Source organism: Pleurodeles waltl, chromosome 5, assembly GCF_031143425.1.
Source record: "Pleurodeles waltl isolate 20211129_DDA chromosome 5, aPleWal1.hap1.20221129, whole genome shotgun sequence".
Taxonomy (NCBI): domain Eukaryota; kingdom Metazoa; phylum Chordata; class Amphibia; order Caudata; family Salamandridae; genus Pleurodeles; species Pleurodeles waltl.
Window position 1 is genome coordinate 589818293 of NC_090444.1, and position 23772 is coordinate 589842064.

The 23772-nt window shown below is 40.6% G+C and overlaps 1 protein-coding gene across 8 annotated transcripts in view; it reads left to right on the forward strand.

Moving 5' to 3' along the window:
• Positions 1-23772, forward strand: part of CHRM3 (cholinergic receptor muscarinic 3) — a 3010830-nt gene that overhangs the window by 1194407 nt on the left and 1792651 nt on the right. For 3 of the 8 annotated variants that reach the window (XM_069234407.1, XM_069234409.1, XM_069234405.1), the window contains one exon: positions 12207-12306. The exons of the other annotated variants lie outside the window; for them this stretch is intronic. The gene's annotated coding sequence lies outside the window, so the exon portion shown is untranslated. The remainder of the gene's footprint in view (positions 1-12206; positions 12307-23772) is intronic. 8 annotated transcript variants of the gene reach the window in all.

The following is a 23772-nucleotide window of genomic DNA, read 5'->3' on the forward strand; positions in this document are numbered from 1 at the left end:
CTGTAACATTAAATGAATGTTCCACTTTTGGCTTGAAATGTAGCACTATTTTTAACACATAAATTAATTACAGAACGCAACCGAATACAGTAAGGAAACAGAAAGCAAAATAAGGGCACAACAAAAATAATGCAGATGACAGTGCAATAAATCAGCCAAAGGAGAATATAACACAGCAACAACGGTACAATACAAAAGACAGCAAAACAATGCAATAATGCCGCACATAAACACAGCAGCCCAAATAATAAAACAGAAAATCACCACAACATGAAATGCAACCGATACGCACAAATATTCTTGTTACACATCACCACCTCCACAAATGCCATTTCATAATAGGTTGTTAAAATGTGTCTGCACCAAGCACTGACATTCTTACCACCAAGTACATGAATAGCAACAGCCATAACATTTGATACGACCTAATTGCTGTAATTTGTTCGAGATATCTTGGAGTCACTTCAGTAAGTGTGAATATTCCTTTCAATGCTTCAAAGTACTGTAGCACACCCTTTTCATTTAAGTTTATACAAGTAGAAAGATCAGAGGTGTTATATATATTTTGGATGCATTCATTAAAAAATAAATGTGTCAACTATTCATGTGATGCATTATTTTGAACTATTGACTGTCTTCTGGCACTTGGTATCGATTTGTTTCCAACATACCAAGCTCAAGTTTTTCTCAAGGAAAGCAGATCTTTATTTTCCAGCAGCTGCTATAAAAAGAAAATCCATTTCCTTTTCTTTGAATAGGCACTTCAGCAGATCCTTTCTCTTCCAGTGGAAATTTTAGAATCGTTCATTAGCAGAGGATGGGAAACACCGCACCACTTTCACGGGAAACTCTGGCAGTTTACTCTGTCAAACTAATTTTCTGTGAGAGTACAAGGCAGCACATAGCCTATTTCACAGATAACAAGCGCTGCTGTTTGGTCTGAGTGCCGGTGAGGAAATAGGCTCTGTAACAAGGAACTTGATGTTTATTCGGTGAAACAAGAACATGTGTAGATACTGACAGGAATATTCTTTCTCCTTTGTTGCTAAAAAATTCCATGTAATACAAAAACATTTTTCAAACAATCTGTTCTGTAAAAAAAAAAAGGTAGCTGACAGGTCGATGTGTAAATATAGATGGCTTCCTGTTTTAAAGATGGTAATTTGAGATGACATATTTTTCATCCTACTTGTCAGAAAATGTAAACTCCAGAAATTAACATTATTTAAAGTAAAATAGGGGCTAATAAGTGAGAACGTTTTTTACATGTTTATCTTTTTGCTCCAGCACAGAGATCGCTGTTAAAAATATTGAAAATATGCAACCATGTAACATTTTATGGACTTTTTCGTTACAAAATGCTAAGCATGGGTTACTGATTTGTAACATAGCAAATCTTGCTTCTTTATAATAAATAGGAAACGGTCATCTGAGTATATACTACGTAAATAAGAAAGCAATGCCAAAACAATTACAGTGACACTTAAATAAGTTTGCATTAGTTCATTATTCTGCTCGTAAAGTAATTACAGACGCAGTACATTGACAAATGTGCCATTCAGTACCACAAAAGTTGTTACACAATCATATATATATAGAAATACATCACACAACACTAGAGGCATGTGCAAAACTGTGAAATACCGCCTATTAACATATTAGAAAGAGTAGCTCTAATAGCTGCCAAATCATTGCAGAGGCTGACGAAAGCGGTTCACGAGGAGTGAAGCAGACAGTTGTGCACGTTGTTAGGGCTGCAATGTGAGGTGCCTTGTATGGTGTGTTGCCTTGTAGATACAAAGGCATTAGGTTGTGTGAGAATTAAACCACAGATACTGCGCGGTTCGCAGTGTTCTGTAGTACAGAGGTGCTGCAGTGCCAAGCCTTTTACCAAGTGCCTGACACACAACATGTCAGACTTAGATAATGTCGCTACTGCCATGGGCAGTTGTTACATTTAGAATTTACAGCAATTGAAACAGTGAAAGTAAAACAAGTGACGGTGGTCATCTTTGCAAGAGGTGTTAGATATGACGGTAGCCATCTTTGCAAGATGTTAGACATACAATAGTGCAGCAAGACTCTTTTACAATAGCATGCATTTGAGCCTTTGATAAAGGCGGTTTTGTAGTGTGCTACTCATGCTGACTTGCAACAAGTTGCAGTGGGTGTGCATTGCATGAATCACTACTGACTGCAAAGTGTAGCACACTTAAATTAACCATCTTTGAGACTTTGAACATCCCACAACATGTACAACTTGTACTTCAATGTGCACAAGTGGCAGTTACAGCATAGGCTTGAACATTTGATGGCTGAAAACACTAAACAGATTCTTGGTCCAGGAGCCCAATTGCCATGAAATTCCAACTGATTGCACAGTTTAGCATGTAAGTTCTGCATGGTTTTGGGGTACTGTGCTATTCTAGGAATTAATAAAGCCCTGCAAAAAAGGGCAAATGGTAGGAAGGAAAGCACTGCTATTAACCAGAACAATGGTAAGATATGGGACAGGACAAGATAAACTAGGCAAAGGATTTAAGTGGTTGAAGACAAATTTACTATTCAGATGTGAGACATAGCCTAAATTAACAAAGAAATCAAGTGTTCTTCATAAATAGTCTAAAGAGAGTAGGCAATCAACCACTTCATAGAAAATTTCCAAGAATGATTGTGGGGCATACGATTATCACAACTCTCACATGATGTAATGCAATAGATGAGAAGAACATAGTTCCTCAGTTGTTATGGAATAAGCTATTGAACTCTAAACAAAGTTGTTATTTCTTGTTCCTCTCTTCAACTCCAGTCTAAGTCCAGATTCTCTCCGTGCATCATTCAATTCAAACCTCAATGCAATCCAACTTTTGAACTGCTATGGTCAGGATGACCGCATAGATCAATATTGACTTTTCACTTACCCACTGTTTTTACATGCACGTTTTAAGTTTTCTTTAAACATTCTCTTGGCAAATTCTTATCATTTTGCAGTTCTTTTGTTCATTGAAGTGTTCTTCTTTTCTTCTTTGCACTTTTGGTGCTGCTAGGAATACTTTACTCACACAAGAGATCTCTTTTAATTTAACCACGTCTTCCAAGGATATGGACAGGTTCCTCACAAAAAGATGCCTTTACCCTTTAGGCACTAGATTGTTCAAGTTGTGGAACCTTAACTACACCTCATAACAATAATGAAGCTATTCTCCCATATTTTTCAATTCAGCTCCGTATTGGCTATTTCTCAAATAAGTTAGTCAAACACCTATAGGAATAATTTTAAACAATGTCAGTGTCACATTCTTTCAAGCATATTCTGAAAAACCAGTAAATGAAAGGCAATTTAAGAACACAGATTGTCTTAAAGCAATAATCTGTTCTGCTGCAGCTGGCATAATTGATGAATTGGCTTGAGAATTGGACTCACGGTATTCCTTGGAATCATTGAACTCATAGAATGAAGTAGAAATATATGGCTTTTTTTTAAAGAACAAAACATCAGCATTGGGTGGTTTGTGACATGCCTCCACAAGAGTGCTTCACCAATTTCACATGTTTTATATCAGGGATTACGATGAGCAAAAAATCAAATATAGTAGGAGACTGTTTTTATTAAACCGTGTCTTTACTTTTAAACAAATATGCACATATAATTATCAAGTATAAACAGTAACTATTGTTATATCCTTTGGACTACTGATTGTTGTAAGTTTGACTGAGTATGTATGGCTCGTATGGGAATTAGAGGGGCTGCATGTGTACCACTGGTATGGGAATTAGAGGCTTAATGTGCAGTGGGACAAGACTCTTCAATGTACCCCTGGCTTTCCATTTAAGTGGCTTATTTGAGCAAAAAGGATAGACCCAGAGTGTATTGGGGTTCTGGATCCCGGAAAACACCTGCCAGTATGTTATTTCCCACACATACTCTAATTCTGCCATGCATATTTCAGGGTTTGACTGCGTGGTGGGTAATCGGAATGGACATTAGTGATAGATACGTGCATTTGTAGATGTCAAATTACTTTTCTAGACAGGGAACACATTTCTCTGTGAAGAAGGTTTTTCATGTAAAAGCATGAGCATGTTTCATTCCTGAGGTACTGGGTTTTTCAGAACCGGTACTGATCCGGTAACCCAGCGGTGCCAGGGTACACCCAAAGACCTCGGGTACTTTCCTGATTCAGACCACAGAAACTCAGAGTCTTCTAGGTGAAGTCAAAGATCGAATTTATTGGCTGCAGCCAAGTAACAAGCGTCCTAGAAGTACAACAGCACGGTTTGTATGTTCTCAGGAGACTGTGTTTCAATGCAAAGTCAGGTTTCCTTATATAAAGTTTTTTAAGCTTCAGGCAAACATTCTTGACATTTTGGTTGGTCATTCACATGTTTTCACTACAAAGGAAAAAACAGTGTCATGATGAAACCTCATATTTCATGTCATCCAACCCATAATAAATTACCCGGCAAGGCCTAGTATTTTACATCAGATAAGTGTGGACCCCCAATAAAAACGGGCACCTCCCCCTCGTAAAGTAAGAAGAAGAAAAGAGCAGGTGCAGGTGTGAGCAAGATTAGGCAGGGTGTGTGAGCGATAATAAGGGTTTTATGGCATGGTGTGCCTTGATGCTATCTGATTCGGCCACTGGGAGAGGGACTGACCAAACAGGTTTGGCCTGAGGCAATGGTTCCAGCTTGCCCAGGTCAGAGAAAAGTCAATCAAGGTGTACGTGTCCTTGGAATCAAATCTGACTGTATTATAAGCCTATGTGAGGGCAACTTTTAAAAATGGCTGCCGTGTATAAAATGGGAGCCGCGAGTGCAGGACGAAAATGGCGATTTCGAGGTGAAAACGCTGCTGGAATTGAGCGAAAATGCTCATGCTTAGTGTACTAGTCATTATCGGTCTTTTGATACTAAAATCGTACTGCTGTGGCAAAGTAAATTACATGGGTCCAGAATTTTTAGAACCACAAACCCTCCTTTTGCGCCCTTACATAGGCAATAAACCTATTCTCATGCTAATCTGAGTCCAGGTCTATGTTTATAAGGCCATGGAGATGTTGCTGGAGCAAAATTCTAGTACTTGGTAATTCTCTCTGGACAGGTCTTCTCGAACATGAAGTAGCACAAAAGGCCACATATGGCAGGACAAAATAAGGAATACCTCTATCTGCAGTAGGTGGCATAAGATCACACACCCAACAATTAGTGATGTTCACTACTAACTAGTGTTGATGCAGAAGCTGTACAAAAGAATTGCTTACGAATTCTGATCTTCTAACCTGCTCATGTTCAGGAAAAGGGTGAAAAGAGTGCAAAGAAACAATAGTAGGAAAAGACATAGGTTGGGAAGTGGGTGCAGAAGTCAATTGAGTAGAGAAAAACAATCCCACCCATAAATGACAACGTCATGTTTAAAAGACACTAGAAAACACGTTATTAAGAACATATAGACAACGGGAGAAAGTAGTGACCACTATTACAAATGAAATAATAATTTTTCACAACCCTAACCAAAAAGCAAATCTAAAATTATCTAGTAAAATTTTTAGGGCTCCTCTGCATTTCAGTAATTTTTGTATGTTCAGGTGGAACAGTGGTGACTCTCATCAATGCTCTAAGGTGAAAAGGGGGTACTCTTTCCACAGAAAATGGACTTTATTCTGCTTTTACTAAACAGAATAGTACTTTAAAACAATGCCAGCAAAACAATCAGTCTCCTAACACCTAGTCTATACAATCACACGGAAACCTCTTGTGAAACCAACTATGCCCAGAGTCCGTTCAAAAAGCCTCTCTGGCAGGCTGCTATTGTCCATCAAATTTTCTTTTGTTGTTTTCTTTCGCATGGGCCTCTCAATTCAGGCCTCTTCGTGAGAAAAGTACTGCTTAGTTGGAGTGCCCTCCTGGCAAACACCCACAGCTCACTCGAAAGTCTCAATGTCTTAAAGCAATGCACCAGTGTCTCTCCTCTGTGGCAGACACTACAAACAATGTGCTCTTCATTGATCAAGGGCACAAATCATCTCGTGCAGACCCAAGCACCATTAATTGGGAAATAGCTCAAGCTCAGCAGCACTTTCAGACTCCAACACTCATTATTTAGTGTCAGAGGATGCTCAGGCTGCTCTTTCATGGGCACCACAATATAGTGCCTTTTTTCAAACTTGAAATCTCCGGTGCACTGCCCTTCTTCCGTTGGAGCAAAGAAAAGGGTGTGTGTGGCCAAAACTCAGGCCAAGGGGCTCAAGGGATTGCACACTGTCAGAGGTTACCAGCACATGACAGGTAGAGAAATGAAACCTCAAAACAGCTCTGCTATCAACAACAGGAATCCTTCTCTTTAGCTCCTTTACACTGAAACTTTGGCTCTGCGATGTCCAACGCCGTCTGATGGAGCAAGTACGATACCATGCGCTGGCGATCGCTGTCCAGCTTTGCTACTTTCTGGGTGCTGAGACTGTAGGACCAAGACGTCCGTCTTTCATCTGTAGCTGTCACTGATGGGAATTAGGCTTAAATCAATGTCCTGCAGGTTATTATGACTTGATACCTGCAGAATCTAGTGACGTAGGAAATGTGCCACAGTTGTTAGTTTCCTTCAATTTAGTAAAAAAAAACTGTTCATGGTTTTTAACAAGGGGACTGCAAGCAGGTGGTCTGCAATCTTCAAAGGAGTAGCCATACACCATGGGCATAAAATACAAAGACAAAGGCAGAAGGGCAAAACAGGGTCTCTAGCATCTTTAATTGGGTTCTCTCCATTATTCTCTGCCATCTATAGCTACATGAGAATTCTATCTGAATGGATTTCCTCACACAGTGGCATTGTCTAATGGGGTAAACACATATTTTCCTCAATGATTAAGTCTAGGTGTTCCTCCTTACCTTAGAACATCTCAATAGAGAAATCACATGATACCGATTATCAGGGACATGTAGAAACCTTCCTTTAAAAACTGTGCATCAGGTGCACTATGCAATACACAGGCTAATAGTCAAATGTGCAAACAAAAAGACAAGAACTAGAGGGTCCTGATATTTGCATGATTAGGACACATCTGATCCCACCAAAAATTAAAGTAGCAGGAACAGAAGGGAACCGAAAACCAAATTAAAATAGACATTGAAAATTCGTCATGTTCAAAAAGGTAAACATAAGATATCTCCTATTGAAATGGAAAACTTGTCTTACTATAATATTGAGTCAGTTAACCAGTCTATCGCTACCCTGACAGTCAGGCTGGAAAACATTGAAGCAGGCCTAAGGCAAATTCTTGAAAACCAGTCTGGTCATACCAAAGGGAATTATACATAACATGGGGGTCCCTGGTACATCACTGCAGTCTGGAAATATGAACCTGAACAATACATCAATAATAATAAAAGGGCTGACTGGTGAAAGGAATTCGAAAAAGAGAAATGGGACAAGGACATAGCTAAAATCTCAATAACTAAGCATGATGCGACATTGGTCAGGGGAAGTAACAAAAGAAAAAATCTATAGGAAGAACAAAAAAAATTATTTGGGTGATAGTCAGGCATGTGACACAACACCGAGAGTACAGGTGATACACAAAGGCCAAAGTTACACAAATTTTAACTCTACCGTTGGCGACTACACCATATACGGTACTCCTAGCTAATGTTTCAGTTCCTTCTTCAGGAAAAAATGAAAACCTGGTTTTCTTTTAAGGAACGAAAGCCATATGCTACTGAGGAAACAGAACATCATTAACTAATGTAATATAGAAATTAGGCCACCTTGAGTCACAGATCTATAATTTCATCCTTAGGTCCAATCAAGGCTACATAAATGTAGGGCTGCCTGTTCCTTTAAGGGAAGGGGCAGTAACGTGACTAACTGCAGGTGACGCTCTTTGATCCTGTATATCTCTTTTTATTTTCCTTCAATACCATTATAGCCAAATAGACATGCACTGGTGAAGTGTTGTCTTTTATGTTCACAGCATGAAATATCATTATCTGTGGAATTTAGTAACCCGAACAAGTTCAACCAACTGTTGCGTAGCGATGGGCATCGTCATGACCATCCCCTCACAACACAGGGGAGCTTGTAATAGTATCAAAAGCAGCAACAAACATGCAAAAAACAAATAAAAAATAATAAAAACGCACAAAACGTCAAGCCATCAGATATACTTGCTGTGTATCAAGCACAAAAAGCATAGACAAAACAATAGCATGTGTGAATAAGCGGTGACACACAACACCATGTCATGTACTTTATGCACTGTAAACCTGCAGCCCAAAACCCAATATTTAGGCCTGTTTAATTTGTCAGGTTTAAAATCCTTACCCTCCTTTTGACAGTAGATCACCAGGCAATGGAAATCTGCTGTCAAATATAACTTTACTGTTTCTCTTCTAACATACAGGACCAGCAAGAACAATTCATGATAGGACCAAATACACGAAAATAAATTTCCATTACTTAACTGTTACCCTCTTGTCAGTTACTTCGCAACATCAAGCCACCTTAGTTTTACCTTTCTAAAAGTAAAAATTGTTACACTGACACTCCATATTAATTTGGCACCTACAATTTCCACTGTGAAAAATAAGTCTTAATTGGCAAATCGTTCTCATTAAGGCATGTAGCCTTAAATTTTTTAGAAAAGGGCTGCATCTTATTTTCTGTCTAAGACTTAATGCAACACTTCGTTTTCTGTCAAATAAAAGCAACTAGCAGGCATCATTTTATTTTTTTAGAGCGGAGACACAAATGTATCAGTTCTGCAGAGCATTTAACATGATGTTGGGACTTTCGAAGAAACCCCTTTTTTTTATATTTTCCCTTTGAATTAAGTTCTTTAATTGTATTGATGTTCTTCTGGAGAAACCAGAAATCCCACTTTTAGAGGGGTCATTCTGCATTTCACAGAGACAAGGCCCTAATTTAAAAGGTCACAAGTGTCAACATGACAGCCTCCTCCATTGTTTATGGGAAAACTAAAGATAGCATCTCAGCAGCGTGACTTGAGCCAGCCTCTGTAGCTCTCCTGGCTTCTGCCACTCTGAATCTGTCAAAGACAGTAGGCCTTCCTATTTTCCTTCTAACCTGCAATAATTCACTCTATTTAAAAAAAAAAAAATGTTTTCCTTTTTAGGCGCTAACATTTTTTTTCTCTATTTCCAGATTATTAAACTACATTTACTGTGAATAATTCACAAACCTTAATAACACACATACCAGTTGTTAGAATAAATGCTTGTTGCAATCCCATGCAATGGTACATATTTCATCAACCTCGAATGAATGAACGTCTCAGTAGGCCCAGCTGAAGTTAGAACCTTCAACCTTGATATTAAAACAAGCCTTTGTACTGGCACATTGACTCATTGAATCATAAGAAGGCACAACCTGCAAATATATATCAAACCTAAATGTATGCATTTACTGAAGCCTGAGACACTTTAAAAAGTACTCTGAATGAAAGAAAATGCAGTTTAAACAGTGCTTTTGCCCAAAATCGACTTTGATATTTTAGGCATTAAAAAATCAATATCCTACAATTTTCTTGCATAATATGCATTACCAGAATGTCTATTACACAATCCATGAGTCAGCCATTGAAAATATTAACTTATACTTTATAGAAATGAGCTTGTTTGCTCCTGCGCCAAGGGAAAATTGCACATACAAATGTCATTTTAGCGGTGCAACATAACTTAAATTAAATTTTAATGTTAGGAGGTCATAGTATAGGTATTAAGCTTTATAAATATTAAAAAACGATTTTGAAAGGCACTTATTTTTTAAATAATGTTTCCATAATTAATAATTTTCTTTAAAAAAAAAAAAAAAAAAAAAACATTATTCTTTTTTTGGTGATAATTCCACATATAAAAGCAAGCTGCATCCCTTGCCTATTATTTGGGATACATTAACTCACAAGCCTAAGCGCATGAGCCTAACTTGAAATGTGTCACATTTTTGCGCCACTTTCATTTAAAAGGAAGGTTATGCAAAATTCCACCCATGTTTAACTGGGAAAGTGCTGGCTGAATTGAACATTCCTATCAAATATACTGCAGCTGAAAAGTTTGCCTGTGAACATCTAATACAATGCATCTAAGAAAAATGCTGTAAATTTATTTATTTTTTTGCAAAAATAGATAATTTCGTTTTTTTTTTGGGGCCCTATTTATATCTATTGAATGTGTTTTCTAATTTATTAAGCATTTAACGGCAGTTTTGTATATGTGCACAATTGCTCATTCTATAAATTAAAGAGCAACATATAGCTATGTTAGCACATCACATGGTTCATTTCTGGATTTTTTCTAAGTTTCTACTTAATATTAATTAACCAACATTTTACTTAACAAACTGTAAACATCAAGAAGACCCACAAACACACATTGAGCTCATTTCAGATATAAACAGAAAACACTCAGTACACACAATACAGCGCGCTTTAGCCATTTTTCATAAATATCGCCGTCGCAATTTACTTACAGAACCGTTTGCAGATCCTAGTTGTAAGTCATATTCACAAGAAAAAAATAAAACTTTTCACAATTATTTCCAAGAATAGCGGACCCATACTTTATTAAACGTGATGGGGCCTACTCCGTGCTTCACATATAGTTCATAGGTTGGAGTTCCAATCGGAGGAACCGGACATGAGTCCTCCAACTGGGAGTCCCTTTTAAAACCAAGACAAAACAAATTTCTAAGTCTGCTAAGACCAGGCATCTTCGCTCACTAGTCTAGCTTCAAAATTCAAAGGATTATCGTTTACGATAGTCTCGTGAATACACGAGTCCTTCGGCTTTGGTACTTGCAAGTTCCAAATCAAAGTGATCCCAAAGGGATACCAAACCAAATGTCCAACTTAAGGACCAAACCAAGTGTCCAACTAAGGACTGGGAGACGCTCCACTTATACTTAACTGAAAATATCGATGACATCACCAGAAGACTCGTCTTATCGTTTCGCTCTACCAAACATCAAGGGTCCAAATCAGGGCGATAGCCAGGGCAGCAGTCCTTCGTAGCCGTCGGGAAGCGGGGAACCTCGCAGCAAAGACTTTTGGACCACGTCGACATGCAGGGGTCGATGAAGTGGCAGCCTTCCTCCAGAATTTTCACACGAAGCTCCCCACGGACCTCAGGCTTGGACCGGTACCGCTGGTATCGCCCCACGTTGGGCGCCAACTGAGGTACTGGGTTTTTCAGAACCAGTACTGATCCGGTAACCCAGCGGTGCCAGGGTACACCCAAAGACCTCGGGTACTTTCCTGATTCAGACCACAGAAACTCAGAGTCTTCTAGGTGAAGTCAAAGATCGAATTTATTGGCTGCAGCCAAGTAACAAGCGTCCTAGAAGTACAACAGCACGGTTTGTATGTTCTCAGGAGACTGTGTTTCAATGCAAAGTCAGGTTTCCTTATATACAGTTTTTTAAGCTTCAGGCAAACATTCTTGACATTTTGGTTGGTCATTCACATGTTTTCACTACAAAGGAAAAAACAGTGTCATGATGAAACCTCATATTTCATGTCATCCAACCCATAATAAATTACCCGGCAAGGCCTAGTATTTTACATCAGATAAGTGTGGACCCCCAATAAAAACGGGCACCTCCCCCTCGTAAAGTAAGAAGAAGAAAAGAGCAGGTGCAGGTGTGAGCAAGATTAGGCAGGGTGTGTGAGCGATAATAAGGGTTTTATGGCATGGTGTGCCTTGATGCTATCTGATTCGGCCACTGGGAGAGGGACTGACCAAACAGGTTTGGCCTGAGGCAATGGTTCCAGCTTGCCCAGGTCAGAGAAAAGTCAATCAAGGTGTACGTGTCCTTGGAATAAAATCTGACTGTATTATAAGCCTATGTGAGGGCAACTTTTAAAAATGGCTGCCGTGTATAAAATGGGAGCCGCGAGTGCAGGACGAAAATGGCGATTTCGAGGTGAAAACGCTGCTGGAATTGAGCGAAAATGCTCATGCTTAGTGTACTAGTCATTATCGGTCTTTTGATACTAAAATCGTACTGCTGTGGCAAAGTAAATTACATGGGTCCAGAATTTTTAGAACCACATTCCCACACTGGAAAAATATTATCAGCTGCCTTTTTTTACGAGTGGTTTTAAATGTATTTCCATGGAGGGAAACTCATGCAAAATGTTAGTGAATGCTCCGAACTTATGGTCATATTTATAATTATGATTCTTTTTATGCAGGAAGGCAATGATCTTATGGCGTTGGCTCACACTACCAGTGATGGGCACACATTAAATGAGCAATTAATTGGCTGCACTATCTGTGACAGGAACATCCTTGGTAAGCAACGTTGGATTTAAAAAGGTACTTCTGAAAGTATGGACATTTCCTCCAAGGCATAATTTCCTCATTCTAAGGCGGCTGTGGGATTGTACATTTCTCTTATAGCTTTAATTGATTGAGCACACCTTTACTGTTTTAGTATAATTTATGAAAATTAAAATATTTGTTCAATATTTACAGTTAAAGATGTGACATTTTACAAGTGTACATTTTGTACTTTTTCCTCAGTTTTTAATTATAGGCAACAATGAGCACTAATTCTCAGTTTGTACGAATTGCACCTTTCTTGCAAAACACTGGCAAATCCCACAAGTCTTGGAAACAGTGGTTTTGTACTTTTGAAAACTATATGATTGTGATTATTGCCACTTGGTTTGATTCAAAGAGGATACCGTCCAACCTGTACAAGTCTGATTTGAAACTATGGGGCCCCTATATAAATGGGGTCTCAAATGCTATCTTGGAGGGCACTAATCTTCCTTGCCCTTGAAAGGGTGCAATCTTTGTTCCCATTCATAAGAAAGGGGACAAATAGTTCCGGACAACTATAGACTGATTAGTCTCCTAGATAACCTGCAGAAAATATTCTCCCATCAAGTCTTGGGCAGGCTTACAGTTTGGATAGAGGAGAACAGTGTTCTAAGCTATTTGCAGGTGGGCTTTAGGCAGAAGACGGCCACCGTGGACCAGATCTTCCACTTTCTCACAATTAAGTGGAAAATGGCGGACATGGACTCTAGGATGCTGTTTGTCACCTTTGTAGATCTCAGATCTGCATCTGACCTGGTCCCTCGGCTTAAATTATGGGAGATCTTGGGTAAATCTGGAGTTCCTGGGCCTCTGTTAAATCTGATCAAAGAACTGAATTCAGAGAGTTTTGTTAGAGTAAGGTGGGGAAAAGACAGAGGACTATCGAAAGAGTTCCCCATACAGAAAGGTGTTGTGTGTTGGCCCCTACTCCTTTTTTACTTTTTCTAAATGCCTGCATCCCCTATTTATATGATTGTGAAAACGATGCTCCTATACTGGGTGGGACCAAGACACTGTGCTTATTGTTTGCTGATGACACTTTACTATTATCTCAAACTGCCTCTGGACTATCCAGGCTTTTGGAAAAACTTTCGGGATTTTGTAGGGATCATGGTCTTCAAATAAATAGCACCAAAACCAAATATATGGTTTTTGGTGACCTAAAGTATAGAGTAAAAAAAGTAAAACAACATAGTGCTAGATGGTGACATTCTTGAACGTTTAATAGACTTCAACTATCTGGGAGTCAGATTAGAGAACTCCCACAAATGGACAGCCCAGCTAATAAAATGTACCATGTCCCTTAAACAAATGATAGGGGGCATCTTGAGATTTGCTGCTAGATCACCTAGTTTTTCCATTACACCAGCAATAGAAATTTACAAAAGCCAAGCTAGAGGGGTGGCTTTGTATGGTGCTGAGCTATGGGGCCATGGCTAATTGCATAATATAGAAAGAGTAGAAAAATCCTTTCTAAAGGCCTTGTTAAACAATTCCCTTGAGTTCACCTACGTTGCCTATTCAAATGGATCTGAATCTGCATTCTGTTGCAGACATAGCTGTCCTGTGGCAACTGTAGTATTGGATCCAGATCTGGTCCACAGATACCATAGCCCCTTATAGGACATGGGTAAGAGAGCTTCTGTGTGTCCTTCAAGTCGTTCAGGTACATGGAATATGGTGCTTTATGGTGTGGAATTGTACTTAGTACCCACAATCTATGTGATTCTGCCACCCAAATTCAGTAACCTCATTAGCATAATGAGAACCTGCGTGACAGTATAACTTTTAGAAAAGAAAAGTGCAAATTTATGGCTTTTAGAAAAGAAAAGTGCAAATTATGGTTAAGCAATTAGACTATTTAGGGAACTGTGAGGCATAAAACCCAAATTGTCTTCAGTTTGTGCCATTCTGGAGGCTGTTCCGCCTCAAAGCAAGGAGACATTCCACTCTTTTCTCTGTCTTTGCGAATATTATCACATTTTATGCAGGGATATGCCTGTGTTGTGCAGCCTTTGGGAGACCTGTTAAAAAGGCACAGAAATGTGAATGGTCTAGCTGCACCAAAGAAGCATACCCTGTTTTCTGATGGCAGTCACCAGCCAACCTGGTGCTGTTCTTTTGCAATGGGAGGGCAAGAAAGAACACACTATTGTCTTTGCACTACGCTTACTAACATCTACTGAATTGAACTACAATACCATAGAGAGGGAGGCGTTGGCATGCTCTTGTCCAAAAGATTCAAAACCTTCCTGTGGGATGCACAATTTGAAATCTTTACATATCATGAGCCTCTTATTTTTATGCTTAGGGGTAATGGAACAGGCAAAGTCTAGGTGAGGTTAGTACACATTCTTTCAGGGTTATATGAATTTAATTTTTAAATCAAGTATCTACCTGGAAGTAAGAATGCAAGGGCAGATAGTCTCTCAGGCTGCTCTTAAACACTGATACACCAAAATAATGATGTGGAATGTGTTGTAGCCCTTGTTGGTGATTGGAGTGAGGGTCAATGCACAATACCTAACACTATCTAACAAATGACCTGATCTAGAGTTTGAGAAAGAGGGTTATATTGTCACAAACATGACAGATATCTCATATGCGGTATTACAATTCCATTATAGCCCAAGGAACTTGTTTGTGATGGAGTAACCCCTCCACCAATCTCTAACTCAGGCCCAAAGATTGGTTGGAAGCTCTGAATGACCTATGCACAGGTTGTTGAACTGTCTCTGTTGAGGGGCTTTTTGTTGAGACACAATCTTATTCCAGAAAGTGCGACATGGACATGGATATGGACACAGCCAACACATTTCATCCCCAAACATTGGGATTTCTGCAGGGCTGTTAAAAATACTCAGACAATGACCTAAGCCACATATAGTACAAAAGCCAATTCAAAAACAAAAATTACTTAAACACAACAATAATCCATAAAAAGCAACATATTAAAAGACACATAACTCAATATTGGAAGTAACAATCAAAAGCATAAAAGAGGAGAGAGCTGAATTAGACCCGAGTAGACTACACAAGAACATTTTGCAAAGCCAATGTTTCCTTCCACTGTGACCTACAAAACAAAAACGATGCCATTAATAGCGTGTCCTCACTCCTCAATTGACAATTGCCATGACTGATGCTATGGCAAACAAATACCTTCTCTCTACTGTTTTTGGATGTGACATCCTCCTCCACCTCAATGGATAGGTCTTTTACTTCAAGCTTTGTTGATGGTCCTCAACAGAGAGTGTCAGGCAGGTCTAGTCGCAATGTGCCATTACCTGTCAAGTTCAAAGACTACTATATGTATTGATGTAATATTATTCACATGCATAGTATTGTAATCCCCTCAATGTCTTCTTTTCTTTTCTTTTTGTTTGTTTTGCTACAAGGGGAGGGATGGTTTTGCATGTGCCCTTTATTGATTTCTGTATTGTGCTGCTGTGCCCCATGCTATGTCATGGGACACAGAATGTTTATATTTGCTGTTTTCTCCAGATTCTGCTTTCTCCATCATTAGTGTCTCTTTACATTCCTCAGAGACACTGGTGATGTGAGCAGTACAGTTGTAGACTCTTCTTTCTCTCCTTGAGACACAATAAATTCTTGATTCCTCCATGTGCCAATCTCTTGTAGTGAATGCTCACATATCACTTACTTAGGTCTTGAGACGCCCAAGAAAGCAAATCAAGTCTGGGGAGTTGGTGGGGGGGACATCATCCGTTATTCTCCCACTTCCTTTGGGTCTCTGTAGACTAAGGAGAGGAGGATCACTGTCCTACGAAGTACTGGTTACACAACCTACACACCCCAGTTTTCCATTGCTCTATTGTAAGAGCAGCAGAAAATGTAACTCATTATAAGTATGTCAAAGCATGTAAAATCCAGTTTCAAACCTGGCAGGGTCCGACTGGCCTGTTGTGCAAAGTGGCAGTGCCCAAAGGTCTGGTCTGACTAGTTAGTGTGTGGGCTTTTTTTGGCTGTTTGAGGGCCTGTTTTATGGTTCGGTGGCCCTGTTCTTACATGTTGATTCCCCTGATATTACCATAAATATTGCTTGCAGCAAGGACAATTACATGTGGTCTGCCATACTTTGCATGCCTTTTCAACTTCAATGTTGCCCGATTTGCAGAATGTGGCCTACTTTATTAGCTATTGCATTTGGGAATGGGGTCCACTTTTCTTTAGCCTATTTTCTGTCCCAGTCTGACCCTGAAATCTGGTTTTGAGTACGGAGGTTTCTAACAGTAGATATACACAACATTCAGACTTCACCTTGTATACAATCTCTGCCACTTGAGATGTTCATCATACATGGAGGAGTATCCCAATGCCACAGAAATTATTTGCGTGCCTTATTTTAATTTATGCTTTCAACGTTAATTAATTTCTATTTTGGTTTGTTATTTGTTTTTATTTTGGCATGAACTAGACGTCCTGGTTTTGTTGCATTTACACGTTGCTGTGTTGTGCTTCATACACGTGTAGCCTGATTGTATTCGATTCTATCATGTACCTCTTCCAATATATCCCTTCTAAGCTTGATTATATTGCCAATTGCCACCTCTGCTTCAATTTTGTATCTGTAATTCACCGTTTCCATTGCTTGAGTTTAGTAAGGTAGTCTATAATGAGTCTTCTTCTACGTTGGTAGTCTGTATGTTTTTAATTAGATTTTAATGTACTTCCACAGTACATCTTATGACTGATTTTGTGTGGCCTCGTTTTGTGAAAGTCCCTTTAGCAATCAGGAAGTGAAAGAATAAGCATTACAGTAATAAATGTAGTAATGTGTTCCTAGTTCTAAAGCCCAACATTTCAGGAACATGCTACTATGGTCTGTTTCTGTGAAATCATCTAACAATAATTTAATGTTTCCCAACATTTGTAATTTTAATACACTCTTTAAAAAAAAAAAACATTAATATAAATTTTAATTTAAAAATATCTTTCTATCAACACCCCTAATCTCGTCAACAGCAGCCAAGGCCATTTGTTATTTTTGTCTAACTAGTTAGAAAGGCACATGTACTAGATGGACAGGTGGAACTGAAAGACTAAGGCCCTGATTTATACTTTTTGGTGCAAAACTGCACTAACGCAATTTTTCACCAAAAAGTTTTGCACCAGCTTGCACCATTTCTGTGCAGCAGCCTGGCACCATATTTATGGAATGGTACAAGCCGGTGCAAAGGGTAGGCTAGCGTAAAAACAAATGACTTTTGTTGGGTGGGGCTGGTGGTATGGAAGAAGGGGGGTTTGCACCAAAAAATGATGTTAGGCAGGTTAGAGTAAATAAAAATGACTCTAACCTGCCTAGAGTCATTTTCTGACGCAAAACCATCTATACCACATGACTCCTGTCCTAGAAAAGACAGGAGTCATGTCCATCACCCCAATGGCCAGCACAGGGGACCAGGGTCCCCTGGGCATGGCCATTGCTCCCTTTTCAGGGCCCCCAATCACACTTAAAAAAAATACTTACCTGTACTTAGCTATGCTTACTGGGGATGGGGTCCCCCATCCTCCGCTGTCCATCTGGTGTGGGTAGGGGTGTCCCTGGGGCCTGGAGAGGGCACCTGTGGGCTTACTCCATGGTGCTCCACCATGGAAATAGGGCCACAGGTCCCCTAACACCTGCCCTGACCCAGGTGTAAAAAAATGATGCAAAGCAAGCTTTGCACCATTTTTTGACCCCTCCCGCATGTTATTTTAGCATAGGGGGGTAAATATGGCACTAAGGACATAGGGTCATTTTTTGTACAGGAACTCCTACTTTGCATCTCATTGATGCAAAGTAGGTTTCCATATCCAAAAAAAGACTTTAACTCCATAAATTTGGCGCTAGACGGGTCTAGCACCAAAGTATAAATATGGAGTTTGTTTTGAAATGAATTTGCAAAAATGACGCAAATTTGGTGCACAACAATTATAAATATGCCGCTAAGGGCCTGATTTTTACTTTTTCAGAGCATTGAATTTTGTAAGTTTGAGCCACTTTTGCATCAGAAAATGAGGCAGATGCGGTGCTAAAAAAGTAGAAATCAGGCCCTAATTTTCATCTGTTTCGCTAGTTCCCAAATAAAACAATGTGTTAGTTTGAGAAAGAAGTATTAATTTAGCATGACAATAATACATTTTGGAGCTTTAGAAAGACAGTAAAAAACTTTACAGTAACAAATAAGTTACTCTCCAGCCCTTCTTTGCACTATCTATGCAATAAGTTTGCAACCATGCTTGCCAAGACATGCGTGGAGAGCTTCTCCCAGCTAAAAAACACTTTCTTAATACTGAAACCTACTTTCGCCCTCCCCTGTCCTTTACCAGAAATGTTTACTGCTGTTACCGTGATCTACACTGAAAAGATTTAACAAAAATTACGCACAACTGCTGTAGCCCAGTTGTGCATCAAAAAAATTACCGCCAGCTAACGACATTCCTTTGCGTCATCCATGCGCCATATTTATAAAACAGCACACCATGGCACAAAGGAAAGGTTTGCGTAAATAAAAATGACTCTAGTCATTGAGACACACCGTAAAGAAAAATTACGCTAATGCTGCAAAAGTAGCATTAGAACGATTAGCGGCACATTTTTGACGCTAATCGTGTTAGCGCCTTTTTTGCAGTATTAGCGTAAAAAAAAGCCCACGAACAAGAAAAAAAAAAGAGGACCCAAGATGGAGAATGTAGGCTAGGAGAGACCCCAAAGAGATCCCAATCAACCCAGTACAAGCAAATATGGACCAGCAAAATCCCAGGAGAAGGAGAAAAGGAAGCAGAAGTGTTGCTTCAGTGAGGATGAGAATGGGACGATTACAAGTGCAGAACTTAAGAGAACCTGGCCAGGAACCGAAAGGCAGCACGGTATACTGGAGGTGGAAGTCCCACACCCCAGGAGGACCTTGATGACCTGGAGGAGATGGTGGAGCGGTCATCCCGGAGAAGCTGGCCATTGGTACCACAGGACAGGACAGCGCAGACTTCCAAGACCTACCCCAAATGCACAGTAATTTGCAGTGGGGGACAATCTGGAAATTAACAAATAGCAGAAGGGGGAGACCCCTAGGACACACTGAATGTATGCAAAAGGGTTGTATCAGGACCCATAGGGACAGATTCTAAAGGCCCTATTGCCACCAGAGCATCACTTTTAGTGACGCTCCGGTGGCGCTATGCATTGTACCATACTTACAAGGTGGCGTTAAGCCACTTTTTGTGGCTTAACACCACCTTGTAAATTTGACCCCTTCACATGCATCACTTAGCTTGAAAGGGCTGCAGCTCAGATAGAAAGTGCAAATTGCAAATTACCATAGAATATTGTTTTTGTGCAGGAAGGTGTCCCTTCCTGCTCAAAAGCAATCTCCCCCACTGAGCAGCCATCCTTGCACCATGGCTCAAGGGTGTCTGCTTTGGCACTCGGCAGCAAAAATAGTGCTGGTGCAGGGGGCAGCACAGTGGTGTCCCGTATACGTTTTAAAATGGTGCATTCCTGTGTATTGAAAATGACAGATCATGGCGCTGCCAAATGTGGTGCAGCGTTGCGCTACGTCATTTTCTTTTAAACCTGGGCCATAATGGCTAAACACTTCAATTGCACCCACACCTTCCCCATATGCAAAGACCATTTCTCATCCCTCACAGCAATCGCTTCTCTGTTGCCACTGATCCACCTGCCCATGTGTAACACTCAGTGGGTAACATGTACCATGCTTGTTGCACAGGGTGGACCAACGAGAACATCCACACACCTCCATGCACCATTGCGAATGGGCACAAAAGTGAACATATACAAAATATGGGGAATGTCTGTGAACATCATCTGTGCTGCTGCACAAGTAGCTTCCATTTCACCGTGTAGCAAGGTTGACTGTGTACTGGGAATGGTTGGTGTCATACACAACGGGACACCTTCATGCATAACAACAGCTATAAGTGGTCTCATTGTCGCAATAGGGGCCAAATTTTACAAGCCCGTAATACAACATTAGCATCACAACAATTGTTGCCAATGTGGATACAAGCTGCCTGTTCCCCTTCTGCTACATTGACAAAGTCACACAATGCATGCATAGATCCACATTGTACATCCTTCCACCAGTATATGCCTGTGCCAAATATGATGCATGCAAGGGAATATCCCTTACGCAGGGAGGGAGTAACTAATGGGGCTGACAATCCATAAAGGTTGCACTGTGCTATCTGTGTGAAGCCTGCTAAAGGCAGATGACATAGTGACACAAGCATTGTAAGAAATGGACCTCATTGTGCTTTGCTGCACCAGTGCCATCATTTATGGGTCCAATGCGTAACGCACCACTATAGTGACAACATTTATTAGACTACTGTGGGAATGTCTACCATGGTGACCAGTAATGTAAATAATGTGCTTCCATGGTGTCTGTGGATGGAGTAAGGGGCTTGCAAGGAAAATGGTAGTGTGGGGTAAATGCACCACATACATTGAGCATTTGCCATATATGTGATGCACAATGCAACACACAATAAACAACTGCAATCTGTAGAATTATAAACTTGTCACACACCCACTTGCCACTCCCACACCACCCTGAGTTCTTGGACTACACTTAACCAAATCCAAATGTGCAGAACTTTTCAAAGGCATCAGAAACTGGGTGGGTCATACATGGGTTGCATGGGAAGATCATAAATATACACATGGAATGCCTACTACATGCAGTATCAGGTGTGAGAGGGGCACATGGAAAATATGCCATGATCATATATGCAAGATGCTTCACCTTGGCATGTTAAGTATGACCTATCACTATCCACCACTGGAGTAGAAGTCTAAAAATAATATGCTTAGGTAGAGCACTATGATGTCTTTGTCTAGATATACAGGCACATTATTACCCATTTATGAAGAAACATGCATTGCAACAGCTCTGCTTTCTCCTCTGTGCTGCATCAATTCAAATGTGCAGGGATGTGTAATTGTCACAGAGGGTCACTGCATCCCCCTACTGACCTTGGTAGTGCCTAAATATATGACTGACAATACCAACTTTGCCACACAATCTGCATTGTGTAGGGGTATCACTCTTGCTGGTCCTAAAGCACATCTGCAGGAAGGAACACATCCCGTTAAATCTACTAACACAAATGCTGTCTGCCACTTACAATGTTGGACCATGAGTGTAACACACATTGAAAGTAGTCCACAATAGTATTACTACAATTTCAGTACTTAGGACCACAACTACAATGACACCTCTTATGTGGTGTCCCAACATGAGGCATCCATGCATCAACAAACCTAAAAATGTATCAGGTCTACCTCCCACCACACATGTCATCAGAGTGATGGAAGTGGATAGGTTTTCCACATGCCTCCCCTTAGCCAATTAGAGTCAGGTATCCAGCTTCCTGCACCACACAACATAACAATGAACCACCTTGTGTATGTGTGCAAACAGGAAGGTTTACCTTCCACCAGAACCACACTAGGTCTAGCAATGCAGCCATCCTTGCAGCTATGCAACAAGGAAACTTGAGATGCATGGATAAGTGTTGCCCTGCAGGAAGGGAGACAATCCTGTCTGCACACATTCACATAAGGTGGTTGAATCTCACAATGGGTGGTGCAGGATGCTGGACACAACACTCAAAGTGGCTAGGAGGATGCATGGTGACAGCTCACTCCCTACCATCACTCCAACAACACATGTAGGGTGGAAGATGAGTCAGTTACTGACTCAAATATCTGTAAAAGCAAATTCTTAGTATTCCTGTACATCTCCACTTGTGGTGTGAGCACAGATCCGGAACAATGCCCATGGCATGCAAAGTTAACACAGTCAAGTCAATGAAAGGGGTACATATGTCGAAGACCATAGTTAAACAATCAAGGTGGGTGTAACACACTGGGAACTGTGGACTGGCAGATTGTGCAAATGATTACTCCACAGAAATGCTGATCAGGTGGCACAGTGTGCCATCAGGGGTCCATAAATGTGTGCCTTGATGTGGGATCAGTACCATGCACTAAGCCACCAGTAACAAGTAAATGATAAGCCATGTCAACAGCCTCTACAGTCAAAGATTGAGCTTTCACTATCCCATTGCAGAGGATGATGCCTTACCTCCTGCGGACATGCCTGTCCTGGATTTTACAGATGATATGGATGACCAGCTGCTGACCATCAATGCTGACACTCTCCAGGATGTCCTAGGTTCTTCCATACACAATCTCCAGTCACAGAGAGTACACACATCTTTGTGGGGTCTCCACATGAACCACCCAACTACCAACACACAGCACCGACTAGTCCTGCCACAGCCCTGGACTCTGAGGACCCAGATATTACCTTTCAGAGGACAGCGGTAGGAGTTCAGCGGGAGCTGGCACTGCAGGTGCGGGTGGGGATATGGAGACCATGATGGGCATCCTAAAGGGAATGCAGAGGTGCCTCAGTCTGATTAAGGACAACTCTGCTGCCATCAGAGGCACCCACTCCCTGCTGCATAGACTACAGCAGTCCCGGGCAGACATTGTTGCTGTCATGAGGCAGTGGCTCGACCAATTGCCCTCCCAAAGTGCCAGCAGCATGATTGATAACAGGATGGGTGCCATACAAAATGTACTGGAGTCCATGCAGTGGGATTTGGCCTCTCTCAGTGAAAACATAGCTGCCTACCACCGTGATGTAGCAGCTGTGTTACGAAATCAGCAGTTCCTCCTTGCTGCAGTGAAACCATATGCACAAATGGCAGCTGCCAGGACCATTGATTCAACATCTCTATCCCCTGATCTGTGTGTGCCCCACTCATCTTCAACAGCAGCACCACCCATGGTACAGGAAGAACCACACACATCAGAGGATGAATATGTGGAAGGAACAACATTCACCCGAAAAAACACCCGGTAAATACTGTCTGTGCCACAAGGACAGTATCTCTTTAGTTCTGTGCTTAAGATCATGCCAGTGACAGCTGGCAACGGACCCTCTTTACTCTACCACTGTTGACTTATCATGCATGGGCTGTCATGATTTCAATCCCTACCTATTGTCAATTTGGACACCTCCTCACTAATTCTCACCTCTCCTTCACATGTTTCTTGACATGTCCCTCACCCTTGGACTCTGACTGGACATTCAGAGGCTTGCCATTTCTCTTGGGGTCACTTCACTGGAAACAAAACTTGCACATGTAAATAAATCACCATATTCACATGTGCCCTGCTCTTTTTCAGTGTTCCATCAACTGTTATAAATGTATGCATTGTGTGAAGCTATGTCAATGACTACAGAACAAAGGACATGTGTGGCCTTCTGTCAGACACAAAGGCACACACTAAGACTCAAACATGATTAAGGTGACTGACTGTACTGTGGACCACAACCAACTTTCTGAAACTTCAAAGCATGTATTCAACAGTTATCCATGCAAGTTAACATA